Here is a 15,213-nt window from a genome sequence, read left to right as displayed (position 1 = left end):
GAGTGTGTGTCCCATTATTAACATAGACAGACGCACACTGCTCCTCTCCCCATCACTGTACTCTCTCATACTGAGTGTGTGTCCCATTATCAAAGTACACAGACCCACACTACACCTCTCCCCATCACTGTACTCTCTCACACTGAGTGTGTGTCCCATTATGAAAGTACACAGACCCACACTACACCTCTCACCATCACTGTACTCTCTCACAGTGAGTGTGTGTCCCATTATTAAAGTACACAGACCCACACTACACCTCTCCCCCATCACTGTACTCTCTCACACTGTCTGTGTCCCATTATTAAAGTACACAGACCCACACTACAGCTCTCCCCCATCACTGTACTCTCTCACACTGAGTGTGTGTCCCCCATTATTAAAGTACACAGACCCACACTACACCTCTCCCCCATCACTGTACTCTCTCACACTGAGTGTGTGTCCCATTATTAACATAGACAGACGCACACTGCTCCTCTCCCCCATCACTGTACTCTCTCACACTGAGTGTGTGTCCCATTATTAACATAGACAGACCCACACTACACCTCTCGCCCATCGTTGTACTCTCTCACACTGAGTGTGTGTCCCATTATTAACATAGACAGACGCACACTGCACCTCTCCCCATCACTGTACTCTCTCACACTGAGTGTGTGTCCCATTATTAAAGTACACAGACCCACACTGCTCCTCTCCCACATCACTGTACTCTCTCACACTGAGTGTGTGTCCCATTATTAAAGTACACAGACGCACACTGCTCCTCTCCCCCATCACTGTACTCTCTCACACTGAGTGTGTGTCCCATTGTTAAAGTACACAGACCCACACTACACCTCTCCCCCATCACTGTACTCTCTCACACTGAGTGTGTGTCCCATTATTAAAGTACACAGACTCACACTGCACCTCTCCCCCATCACTGTACTCTCTCACACTGAGTGTGTGTCCCATTATTAACATAGACAGACGCACACTGCACCTCTCCCCATCACTGTACTCTCTCATACTGAGTGTGTGTCCCATTATTAAAGTACACAGACCCACACTGCTCCTCTCCCCCATCACTGTACTCTCTCACACTGAGTGTGTGTCCCATTATTAAAGTACACAGACCCACACTGCACCTCTCCCCCATCACTGTACACTCTCACACTGAGTGTGTGTCCCATTGTTAAAGTACACAGACCCACACGACACCTCTCCCCCATCACTGTACTCTCTCACACTGAGTGTGTGTCCCATTATTAAAGTACACAGACCCACACTGCACCTCTCCCTCATCACTGTACTCTCTCACACTGAGTGTGTGTCCCATTATTAAAGTACACCTACCCACACTACACCTCTCCCCCATCACTGTACACTCTCACACTGAGTGTGTGTCCCATTATTAAAGTACACAGACCCACACTACACCTCTCCCCCATCACTGTACTCTCTCACACTGAGTGTGTGTCCCATTATTAAAGTACACAGACCCACACTACACCTCTCCCCCATCACTGTAGTCTCTCACACTGAGTATGTGTCCCATTATTAAAGTACACAGACCCACACTGCACCTCTCCTCCATCACTGTAGTCTCTCACACTGAGTGTGTGTCCCATTATTAAAGTACACAGACCCACACTGCACCTCTCCCCCATCACTGTAGTCTCTCACACTGAGTGTGTGTCCCATTATTAAAGTACACAGACCCACACTACACCTCTCCCCCATCACTGTACACTCTCACACTGAGTGTGTGTCCCATTATTAAAGTACACAGACCCACACTACACCTCTCCCCCATCACTGTAGTCTCTCACACTGAGTATGTGTCCCATTATTAAAGTACACAGACGCACACTGCTCCTCTCCCCCATCACGGTACACTCTCGCACTGAGTGTGTGTCCCATTATTAAAGTACACAGACTCACACTGCACCTCTCCCCCATCACTGTACTCTCTCATACTGAGTGTGTGTCCCATTATTAACATAGACAGACGCACACTGCTCCTCTCCCCCATCACCGTAGTCTCTCACACTGAGTGTGTGTCCCATTATAACATAGACAGACGCACACTGCTCCTCTCCCCCATCACTGTACTCTCTCACACTGAGTGTGTGTCCCATTATTAACATAGACAGACGCACACTGCTCCTCTCCCCCAACACTGTACTCTCTCAAACTGAGTGTGTGTCCCATTATTAAAGTACACAGACTCACACTGCACCTCTCCCCCATCACTGTATTCTCTCAAACTGAGTGTGTGTCCCATTATTAAAGTACACAGACGCACACTGCTCCTCTCCCCCATCACTGTGCACTCTCACACTGAGTGTGTGTCCCATTATTAAAGTACACAGACTCACACTGCTCCTCTCCCCCATCACTGTACTCTCTCACACTGAGTGTGTGTCCCATTATTCAAGTACACAGACCCACACTGCACCTCTCCCCCATCACTGTAGTCTCTCACACTGAGTGTGTGTCCCACTATTAACATAGACAGACGCACACTGCTCCTCTCCCCCATCACTGTACTCTCTCATACTGAGTGTGTGTCCCAATATTAAAGTACACAGACCCACACTACACCTCTCCCCCATCACTGTACTCTCTCACACTGTGTGTGTCCCATTATTAAAGTACACAGACCCACACTACAGCTCTCCCCCATTACTGTACTCTCTCACACTGAGTGTGTGTCCCATTATTAACATAGACAGACGCACACTGCTCCTCTCCCACATCACTGTACTCTCTCACACTGAGTGTGTGTCCCCCATTATTAAAGTACACAGACCCACTCTACACCTCTCCCCCATCACTGTACTCTCTCACAGTGAGTGTGTGTCCCATTATTAACATAGACAGACGCACATTGCTCCTCTCCCCCATCACTGTACTCTCTCACACTGAGTGTGTGTCCCATTATTAACATAGACAGACGCACACTGCTCCTCTCCCCCATCACTGTACTCTCTCACACTGAGTGTGTGTCCCATTGTTAAAGTACACAGACCCACACTACACCTCTCCCCCATCGCTGTACTCTCTCACACTGAGTGTGTGTCCCATTATTAACATAGACAGACGCACACTGCACCTCTCCCCATCACTGTACTCTCTCACACTGAGTGTGTGTCCCATTATTAAAGTACACAGACCCACACTGCTCCTCTCCCACATCACTGTACTCTCTCACACTGAGTGTGTGTCCCATTGTTAAAGTACACAGACTCACACTGCACCTCTCCCCCATCACTGTACTCTCTCACACTGAGTGTGTGTCCCATTATTAAAGTACACAGACCCACACTGCACCTCTCCCCCATCACTGTACTCACTCACACTGAGTGTGTGTCCCATTATTGAAGTACACAGACGCACACGACACCTCTCCCCCATCACTGTACACTCGCACACTGAGTGTGTGTCCCATTATTAAAGTACACAGACTCACACTGCACCTCTCCCCCATCACTGTACTCTCTCACATTGAGTGTGTGTCCCATTATTAAAGTACACAGACCCACACGACACCTCTCCCCCATCACTGTACTCTCTCACACTGAGTGTGTGTCCCATTGTTAAAGTACACAGACCCACACTACACCTCTCCCCATCACTGTAGTCTTCACACTGAGAGTGTGTCCCATTATTAAAGTACACAGACCCACACTACACCTTTCCCCATCACTGCACTGTCTCATACTGAGTGTGTGTCCCATTATTAACATAGACAGACGCACACTGCTCCTCTCCCCCATCACTGTACTCTCTCATACTGAGTGTGTGTCCCATTATCAAAGTACACAGACCCACACTACACCTCTCCCCATCACTGTACTCTCTCACAGTGAGTGTGTGTCCCATTATCAAAGTACACAGACCCACACTACACCTCTCCCCATCACTGTACTCTCTCACACTGAGTGTGTGTCCCATTATCAAAGTACACAGACACACACTACACCTCTCCCCATCACTGTACTCTCTCACAGTGAGTGTGTGTCCCATTATTAAAGTACACAGACGCACACTGCTCCTCTCCCCCATCACTGTACACTCTCACACTGAGTGTGTGTCCCATTGTTAAAGTACACAGACCCACACTACACCTCTCCCCATCACTGTACTCTCTCACACTGAGTGTGTGTCCCAATGTTAAAGTACACAGACCCACACTACACCTCTCCCCATCACTGTACACTCTCACACTGAGTGTGTGTCCCATTGTTAAAGTACACAGACGCACACTGCTCCTCTCCCCCATCACTGTACACTCTCACACTGAGTGTGTGTCCCATTATTAAAGTACACAGACCCACACTACACCTCTCCCCCATCACTGTAGTCACTCATACTGAGTGTGTGTCCCATTATTAACATAGACAGACGCACACTACACCTCTCCCCCATCACTGTACTCTCTCACACTGAGTGTGTGTCCCATTATTAAAGTACACAGACCCACACTACACCTCTCCCCATCACTGTACTGTCTCATACTGAGTGTGTGTCCCATTATTAACATAGACAGACGCACACTACACCTCTCCCCCGTCACTGTACTCTCTCATACTGAGTGTGTGTCCCATTATTAAAGTACACAGACCCACACTGCTCCTCTCCCCATCACTGTACTCTCTCACACTGAGTGTGTGTCCCATTATTAAATTACACAGACCCACACTACACCTCTCCCCCTTCACTGTACTCTCTCACACTGAGTGTGTGTCCCATTATTAAAGTACACAGACCCACACTACATCTCTCCCCATCACTGTAGTCTCTCACACTGAGTGTGTGTCCCATTATTAACATAGACAGACGCACACTACACCTCTCCCCCATCACTGTACTCTCTCATACTGAGTGTGTGTCCCAGTATTAAAGTACACAGACCCACACTACACCTCTCCCCATCACTGTACTCTCTCACAGTGAGTGTGTGTCCCATTATTAAAGTACACAGACCCACACTACACCTCTCCCCCATCACTGTACTCTCTCACACTGAGTGTGTGTCCCATTATTAAAGTACACAGACTCACACTGCACCTCTCCCCCATCACTGTACTCTCTCACACTGAGTGTGTGTCCCATTATTAAAGTACACAGACCCACACTGCACCTCTCCCCCATCACTGTACTCTCTCATACTGAGTGTGTGTCCCAGTATTAAAGTACACAGACCCACACTACACCTCTCCCCATCACTGTACTCTCTCACAGTGAGTGTGTGTCCCATTATTAAAGTACACAGACCCACACTACACCTCTCCCCATCACTGTACTCTCTCATACTGAGTGTGTGTCCCATTATTAAAGTACACAGACCCACACTGCTCCTCTCCCCCATCACTGTACTCTCTCACACTGAGTGTGTGTCCCATTACTAAAGTACACAGACCCACACTGCTCCTCTCCCCCATCACTGTACACTCTCACACTGAGTGTGTGTCTCATTGTTAAAGTACACAGAAGCACACTGCACCTCTCCCCCATCACTGTACTCTCTCATACTGAGTGTGTGTCCCATTATTAACATAGACAGACGCACACTGCTCCTCTCCCCCATCACTGTACTCTCTCACACTGAGTGTGTGTCCCATTATTAACATAGACAGACGCACACTGCTCCTCTCCCCCATCACTGTACTCTCTCATACTGAGTGTGTGTCCCATTACTGAAGTACACAGACCCACACTGCTCCTCTCCCCCATCACTGTACTCTCTCACACTGAGTGTGTGTCCCATTATTAAAGTACACAGACCCACACTACACCTCTCCCCCATCACTGTACTCTCTCACAGTGAGTGTGTGTCCCATTATTAACATAGACAGACGCACACTGCTCCTCTCCCCCATCACTGTACTCTCTCACACTGAGTGTGTGTCCCATTATTAAAGTACACAGACTCACACTGCTCCTCTCCCCCATCACTGTACTCTCTCATACTGAGTGTGTGTCCCATTATTAAAGTACACAGACCCACACTACACCTCTCCCCATCACTGTACTCTCTCACAGTGAGTGTGTGTCCCATTATTAAAGTACACAGACCCACAATACACCTCTCCCCCATCACTGTACTCTCTCACACTGAGTGTGTGTCCCACTATTAACATAGACAGACGCACACTGCTCCTCTCCCCCATCACTGTACTCTCTCACACTGAGTGTGTGTCCCATTGTTAAAGTACACAGACCCACACTGCACCTCTCCCCCATCACTGTACTCTCTCACAGTGAGTGTGTGTCCCATTATTAAAGTACACGGACTCACACTGCACCTCTCCCCCATCACTGTACTCTCTCACACTGAGTGTGTGTCCCATTATTAAAGTACACAGACCCACACTACATCTCTCCCCATCACTGTACTCTCTCACACTGAGTGTGTGTCCCATTGTTAACATAGACAGACGCACACTGCACCTCTCCCCCATCACTGTATTCTCTCACACTGAGTGTGTGTCCCATTATTAACATAGACAGATGCACACTGCTCCTCTCCCACATCACTGTACTCTCTCACACTGAGTGTGTCCCATTGTTAAAGTACACAGACCCACACTGCACCTCTCCCAATCACTGTACTCTCTCACACTGAGTGTGTGTCTCATTATTAAAGTACACAGACTCACACTGCACCTCTCCCCCATCACTGTACTCTCTCACACTGAGTGTGTGTCCCATTATTAAAGTACACAGACCCACACTACATCTCTCCCCATCACTGTACTCTCTCACACTGAGTGTGTGTCCCATTGTTAACATAGACAGACGCACACTGCACCTCTCCCCCATCACTGTACTCTCTCACACTGAGTGTGTGTCCCATTATTAACATAGACAGACGCACATTGCTCCTCTCCCCCATCACTGTACTCTCTCATACTGAGTGTGTGTCCCATTATTAACATAGACAGACGCACACTGCTCCTCTCCCCCATCACTGTACTCTCTCACACTGAGTGTGTGTCCCATTGTTAAAGTACACAGACCCACACTACACCTCTCCCCATCACTGTACTCTCTCACACTGAGTGTGTGTCCCATTATTAACATAGACAGACGCACACTGCTCCTCTCCCCATCACTGTACTCTCTCATACTGAGTGTGTGTCCCATTATCAAAGTACACAGACCCACACTACACCTCTCCCCCATCACTGTACTCTCTCATACTGAGTGTGTGTCCCAGTATGAAAGTACACAGACCCACACTACATCTCTCCCCATCACTGTACTCTCTCACAGTGAGTGTGTGTCCCATTATTAAAGTACACAGACCCACACTACATCTCTTCCCCCATCACTGTACTCTCTCACACTGAGTGTGTGTCCCATTATTAAAGTACACAGACCCACACTACACCTCTCCCCCATCACTGTACTCTCTCACACTGAGTGTGTGTCCCATTATTAAAGTACACAGACCCACACTACACCTCTCACCATCACTGTACTCTCTCACACTGAGTGTGTGTCCCATTATTAAAGTACACAGACCCACACTACACCTCTCTCCCATCACTGTACACTCTTACACTGAGTGTGTGTCCCATTACTAACCTACATAGACCCACACTGCACCTCTCCCCCATCACTGTACACTCTCCAACTGAGTGTGTGTCTCATTGTTAAAGTACACAGACCCACACTACACCTCTCCCCATCACTGTACTCTCTCATACTGAGTGTGTGTCCCATTATTAAAGTACACAGACCCACACTACACCTCTCCCCCATCGCTGTACTCTCTCACACTGAGTGTGTGTCCCATTATTAAAGTACACAGACCCACACTGCACCTCTCCCCATCACTGTACACTCTCACACTGAGTGTGTGTCTCATTGTTAAAGTACACAGACCCACACTACACCTCTCCCCATCACTGTACTCTCTCATACTGAGTGTGTGTCCCATTATTAAAGTACACAGACCCACACTGCACCTCTCCCCATCACTGTAGTCTCTCACACTGAGTGTGTGTCCCATTATTAACATAGACAGACGCACACTGCTCCTCTCCCCCATCACTGTACTCTCTCATACTGAGTGTGTGACCCATTATTAAAGTACACAGACCCACACTACACCTCTCCCCATCACTGTACTCTCTCACAGTGAGTGTGTGTCCCATTATTAAAGTACACGGACCCACACTACACCTCTCCCCCATCACTGTACTCTCTCACACTGAGTGTGTGTCCCATTATTAACATAGACAGACGCACACTGCTCCTCTCCCACATCACTGTACTCTCTCACACTGAGTGTGTGTCCCATTGTTAAAGTACACAGACCCACACTGCACCTCTCCCCCATCACTGTACTCTCTCACAGTGAGTGTGTGTCCCATTGTTAAAGTACACAGACGCACACTGCTCCTCTCCCCCATCACTGTACAGTCTCAAACTGAGTGTGTGTCCCATTATTAAAGTACACAGACCCACACTACACCTCTCCCCCATCACTGTACTCTCTCACACTGAGTGTGTGTCCCATTATTAACATAGACAGACGCACACTGCTCCTCTCCCACATCACTGTACTCTCTCACACTGAGTGTGTGTCCCATTGTTAAAGTACACAGACCCACACTGCACCTCTCCCCCATCACTGTACTCTCTCACAGTGAGTGTGTGTCCCATTATTAAAGTACACAGACGCACACTGCTCCTCTCCCCCATCACTGTACACTCTCACACTGAGTGTGTGTCCCATTATTAAAGTATACAGACCCACACTACACCTCTCCCCCATCACTGTACTCTCTCGCACTGAGTGTGTGTCCCATTGTTAAAGTACACAGACCCACACTGCACCTCTCCCCCATCACTGTACTCTCTCCTACTGAGTGTGTGTCCCATTATTAAAGTACACAGACTCACACTGCACCTCTCCCCCATCACTGTACTCTCTCACACTGAGTGTGTGTCCCATTATTAAAGTACACAGACGCACACTGCTCCTCTCCGCCATCACTGTAGTCTCTCACACTGAGTGTGTGTCCCATTATTAAAGTACACAGACTCACACTGCACCTCTCCCCCATCACTGTACTCTCTCACACAGAGTGTGTGTCCCATTATTAAAGTACACAGACCCACACTGCACCTCTCCCCCATCATTGTAGTCTCTCACACTGAGTGTGTGTCCCATTATTAACATAGACAGACGCACACTGCTCCTCTCCCCCATCACTGTACTCTCTCACACTGAGTGTGTGTCCCATTATTAACATCGACAGACGCACACTGCTCCTCTCCCCATCACTGTACTCTCTCACACTGAGTGTGTGTCCCATTATTAAAGTACACGGACCCACACTTCACCTCTCCCCATCACTGTACTCTCTCACACTGAGTGTGTGTCCCATTATTAAAGTACACAGATCCACACTACACCTCTCCCCCATCACTGTACTCTCTCACACTGAGTGTGTGTCCCATTATTAACGTACACAGACCCACACTACACCTCTCCCCATCACTGTAGTCTCTCACACTGAGCGTGTGTCCCATTATTAACGTACACAGACCCACACTACACCTCTCCCCCATCACTGTACTCTCTCATACTGAGTGTGTGTCCCATTATTAACATAGACAGACGCACACTACACCTCTCCCCCATCACTGTACTCTCTCACACTGAGTGTGTGTCCCATTATTAAAGTACACAGACCCACACTACACCTCTCCCCATCACTGTACTGTCTCATACTGAGTGTGTGTCCCATTATTAACATAGACAGACGCACACTACACCTCTCCCCCGTCACTGTACTCTCTCATACTGAGTGTGTGTCCCAGTATTAAAGTACACAGACCCACACTACACCTCTCCCCATCACTGTACTCTCTCACAGTGAGTGTGTGTCCCATTATTAAAGTACACAGACCCACACTACACCTCTCCCCCATCACTGTACTCTCTCACACTGAGTGTGTGTCCCATTATTAAAGTACACAGACTCACACTGCACCTCTCCCCCATCACTGTACTCTCTCACACTGAGTGTGTGTCCCATTATTAAAGTACACAGACCCACACTGCACTTGTCCCCCATCACTGTACTCTCTCATACTGAGTGTGTGTCCCAGTATTAAAGTACACAGACCCACACTACACCTCTCCCCATCACTGTACTCTCTCACAGTGAGTGTGTGTCCCATTATTAAAGTACACAGACCCACACTACACCTCTCCCCCATCACTGTACTCTCTCACACTGAGTGTGTGTCCCATTACTAAACTACACAGACCCACACTGCACCTCTCCTCCATCACTGTACACTCTCACACTGAGTGTGTGTCTCATTGTTAAAGTACACAGACCCACACTGCTCCTCTCCCCCATCACTGTACACTCGCACACTGAGTGTGTGTCTCATTGTTAAAGTACACAGACCCACACTACACCTCTCCCCCATCACTGTACTCTCTCATACTGAGTGTGTGTCCCATTATTAAAGTACACAGACCCATACTACACCTCTCCCCATCACTGTACTCTCTCATACTGAGTGTGTGTCCCATTATTAAAGTACACAGACCCACACTGCTCCTCTCCCCCATCACTGTACTCTCTCACACTGAGTGTGTGTCCCATTACTAAAGTACACAGACCCACACTGCTCCTCTCCCCCATCACTGTACACTCTCACACTGAGTGTGTGTCCCATTGTTAAAGTACACAGACCCACACTGCACCTCTCCCAATCACTGTACTTTCTCACACTGAGTGTGTGTCCCATTATTAAAGTACACAGACTCACACTGCACCTCTCCCCCATCACTGTACTCTCTCACACTGAGTGTGTGTCCCATTATTAAAGTACACAGACCCACACTACATCTCTCCCCATCACTGTACTCTCTCACACTGAGTGTGTGTCCCATTGTTAACATAGACAGACGCACACTGCACCTCTCCCCCATCACTGTACTCTCTCACACTGAGTGTGTGTCCCATTATTAACATAGACAGACGCACATTGCTCCTCTCCCCCATCACTGTACTCTCTCATACTGAGTGTGTGTCCCATTATTAACATAGACAGACGCACACTGCTCCTCTCCCCCATCACTGTACTCTCTCACACTGAGTGTGTGTCCCATTGTTAAAGTACACAGACCCACACTACACCTCTCCCCATCACTGTACTCTCTCACACTGAGTGTGTGTCCCATTATTAACATAGACAGACGCACACTGCTCCTCTCCCCATCACTGTACTCTCTCATACTGAGTGTGTGTCCCATTATCAAAGTACACAGACCCACACTACACCTCTCCCCATCACTGTACTCTCTCACACTGAGTGTGTGTCCCATTATGAAAGTACACAGACCCACACTACACCTCTCACCATCACTGTACTCTCTCACAGTGAGTGTGTGTCCCATTATTAAAGTACACAGACCCACACTACACCTCTCCCCATCACTGTACTCTCTCATACTGAGTGTGTGTCCCAGTATGAAAGTACACAGACCCACACTACATCTCTCCCCCATCACTGTACTCTCTCACACTGAGTGTGTGTCCCATTATTAAAGTACACAGACCCACACTACACCTCTCCCCCATCACTGTACTCTCTCACACTGAGTGTGTGTCCCATTATTAAAGTACACAGACCCACACTACACCTCTCACCATCACTGTACTCTCTCACAGTGAGTGTGTGTCCCATTATTAAAGTACACAGACCCACACTACACCTCTCCCCCATCACTGTACTCTCTCACACTGAGTGTGTGTCCCATTATTAACATAGACAGACGCACACTGCACCTCTCCCCCATCACTGTACTCTCTCACACTGAGTGTGTGTCCCATTATTAAAGTACACAGACCCACACTGCTCCTCTCCCCCATCACTGTACACTCTCACACTGAGTGTGTGTCTCATTGTTAAAGTACACAGAAGCACACTGCACCTCTCCCCCATCACTGTACTCTCTCATACTGAGTGTGTGTCCCATTATTAACATAGACAGACGCACACTGCTCCTCTCCCCCATCACTGTACTCTCTCACACTGAGTGTGTGTCCCATTATTAACATAGACAGACGCACACTGCTCCTCTCCCCCATCACTGTACTCTCTCATACTGAGTGTGTGTCCCATTACTAAAGTACACAGACCCACACTGCTCCTCTCCCCCATCACTGTAATCTCTCACACTGAGTGTGTGTCCCATTATTAAAGTACACAGACCCACACTACACCTCTCCCCCATCACTGTACTCTCTCACAGTGAGTGTGTGTCCCATTATTAACATAGACAGACGCACACTGCTCCTCTCCCCCTTCACTGTACTCTCTCACACTGAGTGTGTGTCCCATTATTAAAGTACACAGACTCACACTGCTCCTCTCCCCCATCACTGTACTCTCTCATACTGAGTGTGTGTCCCATTATTAAAGTACACCGACCCACACTACACCTCTCCCCATCACTGTACTCTCTCACAGTGAGTGTGTGTCCCATTATTAAAGTACACAGACCCACAATACACCTCTCCCCCATCACTGTACTCTCTCACACTGAGTGTGTGTCCCATTATTAACATAGACAGACGCACACTGCTCCTCTCCCCCATCACTGTACTCTCTCACACTGAGTGTGTGTCCCATTGTTAAAGTACACAGACCCACACTGCACCTCTCCCCCATCACTGTACTCTCTCACACTGAGTGTGTGTCCCATTATTAAAGTACACGGACTCACACTGCACCTCTCCCCCATCACTGTACTCTCTCACACTGAGTGTGTGTCCCATTATTAAAGTACACAGACCCACACTACATCTCTCCCCATCACTGTACTCTCTCACACTGAGTGTGTGTCCCATTGTTAACATAGACAGACGCACACTGCACCTCTACCCCATCACTGTACTCTCTCACACTGAGTGTGTGTCCCATTATTAACATAGACAGATGCACACTGCTCCTCTCCCACATCACTGTACTCTCTCACACTGAGTGTGTCCCATTGTTAAAGTACACAGACCCACACTGCACCTCTCCCAATCACTGTACTTTCTCACACTGAGTGTGTGTCCCATTATTAAAGTACACAGACTCACACTGCACCTCTCCCCCATCACTGTACTCTCTCACACTGAGTGTGTGTCCCATTATTAAAGTACACAGACCCACACTACATCTCTCCCCATCACTGTACTCTCTCACACTGAGTGTGTGTCCCATTGTTAACATAGACAGACGCACACTGCACCTCTCCCCCATCACTGTACTCTCTCACACTGAGTGTGTGTCCCATTATTAACATAGACAGACGCACATTGCTCCTCTCCCCCATCACTGTACTCTCTCATACTGAGTGTGTGTCCCATTATTAACATAGACAGACGCACACTGCTCCTCTCCCCCATCACTGTACTCTCTCACACTGAGTGTGTGTCCCATTGTTAAAGTACACAGACCCACACTACACCTCTCCCCATCACTGTACTCTCTCACACTGAGTGTGTGTCCCATTATTAACATAGACAGACGCACACTGCTCCTCTCCCCATCACTGTACTCTCTCATACTGAGTGTGTGTCCCATTATCAAAGTACACAGACCCACACTACACCTCTCCCCATCACTGTACTCTCTCACACTGAGTGTGTGTCCCATTATGAAAGTACACAGACCCACACTACACCTCTCACCATCACTGTACTCTCTCACAGTGAGTGTGTGTCCCATTATTAAAGTACACAGACCCACACTACACCTCTCCCCATCACTGTACTCTCTCATACTGAGTGTGTGTCCCAGTATGAAAGTACACAGACCCACACTACATCTCTCCCCCATCACTGTACTCTCTCACACTGAGTGTGTGTCCCATTATTAAAGTACACAGACCCACACTACACCTCTCCCCCATCACTGTACTCTCTCACACTGAGTGTGTGTCCCATTATTAAAGTACACAGACCCACACTACACCTCTCACCATCACTGTACTCTCTCACAGTGAGTGTGTGTCCCATTATTAAAGTACACAGACCCACACTACACCTCTCCCCCATCACTGTACTCTCTCACACTGAGTGTGTGTCCCATTATTAACATAGACAGACGCACACTGCACCTCTCCCCCATCACTGTACTCTCTCATACTGAGTGTGTGTCCCATTATTAAAGCACACAGACTCACACTGCACCTCTCCCCCATCACTGTACTCTCTCATACTGAGTTTGTGTCCCATTATTAAAGTACACAGACCCACACTACACCTCTCCCCCATCACTGTACTCTCTCACACTGAGTGTGTGTCCCATTATTAAAGTACACAGACCCACACTACGCCTCTCTCCCATCACTGTACACTCTTACACTGAGTGTGTGTCCCATTACTAAACTACACAGACCCACACTGCACCTCTCCCCCATCACTGTACACTCTCCAACTGAGTGTGTGTCTCATTATTAAAGTACACAGACCCACACTGCTCCTCTCCCCCATCACTGTACACTCTCACACTGAGTGTGTGTCCCATTATTAAAGTACACAGACCCATACTACACCTCTCCCCATCACTGTACTCTCTCATACTGAGTGTGTGTCCCATTATTAAAGTACACAGACCCACACTGCTCCTCTCCCCCATCACTGTACTCTCTCACACTGAGTGTGTGTCCCATTACTAAAGTACACAGACCCACACTGCTCCTCTCCCCCATCACTGTACACTCTCACACTGAGTGTGTGTCTCATTGTTAAAGTACACAGACCCACACTGCACCTCTCCCCATCACTGTAGTCTCTCACACTGAGTGTGTGTCCCATTATTAACATAGACAGACGCACACTGCTCCTCTCCCCCATCACTGTACTCTCTCACAGTGAGTGTATGTCCCATTATTAAAGTACACAGACCCACACTACACCTCTCCCCATCACTGTACTCTCTCACAGTGAGTGTGTGTCCCATTATTAAAGTACACAGACCCACACTACACCTCTCCCCATCACTGTAGTCTCTCACACTGAGTGTGTGTCCCATTATTAACATAGACAGACGCACACTGCTCCTCTCCCCCATCACTGTACTCTCTCACACTGAGTGTGTGTCCCATTGTTAAAGTACACAGACCCACACTACACCTCTCCCCCATCACTGTACTCTCTCACACTGAGTGTGTGTCCCATTGTTAAA

The sequence above is a fragment of the Chiloscyllium plagiosum genome, unplaced genomic scaffold, assembly GCF_037043375.1.
Source record: "Chiloscyllium plagiosum isolate Xiang-an unplaced genomic scaffold, Cpla_swu_hap1 HiC_scaffold_35, whole genome shotgun sequence".
NCBI lineage: Eukaryota > Metazoa > Chordata > Chondrichthyes > Orectolobiformes > Hemiscylliidae > Chiloscyllium > Chiloscyllium plagiosum.
The sequence above is the reverse complement of the archived record's forward strand: the minus strand, read 5'-3'. Positions refer to the sequence as shown.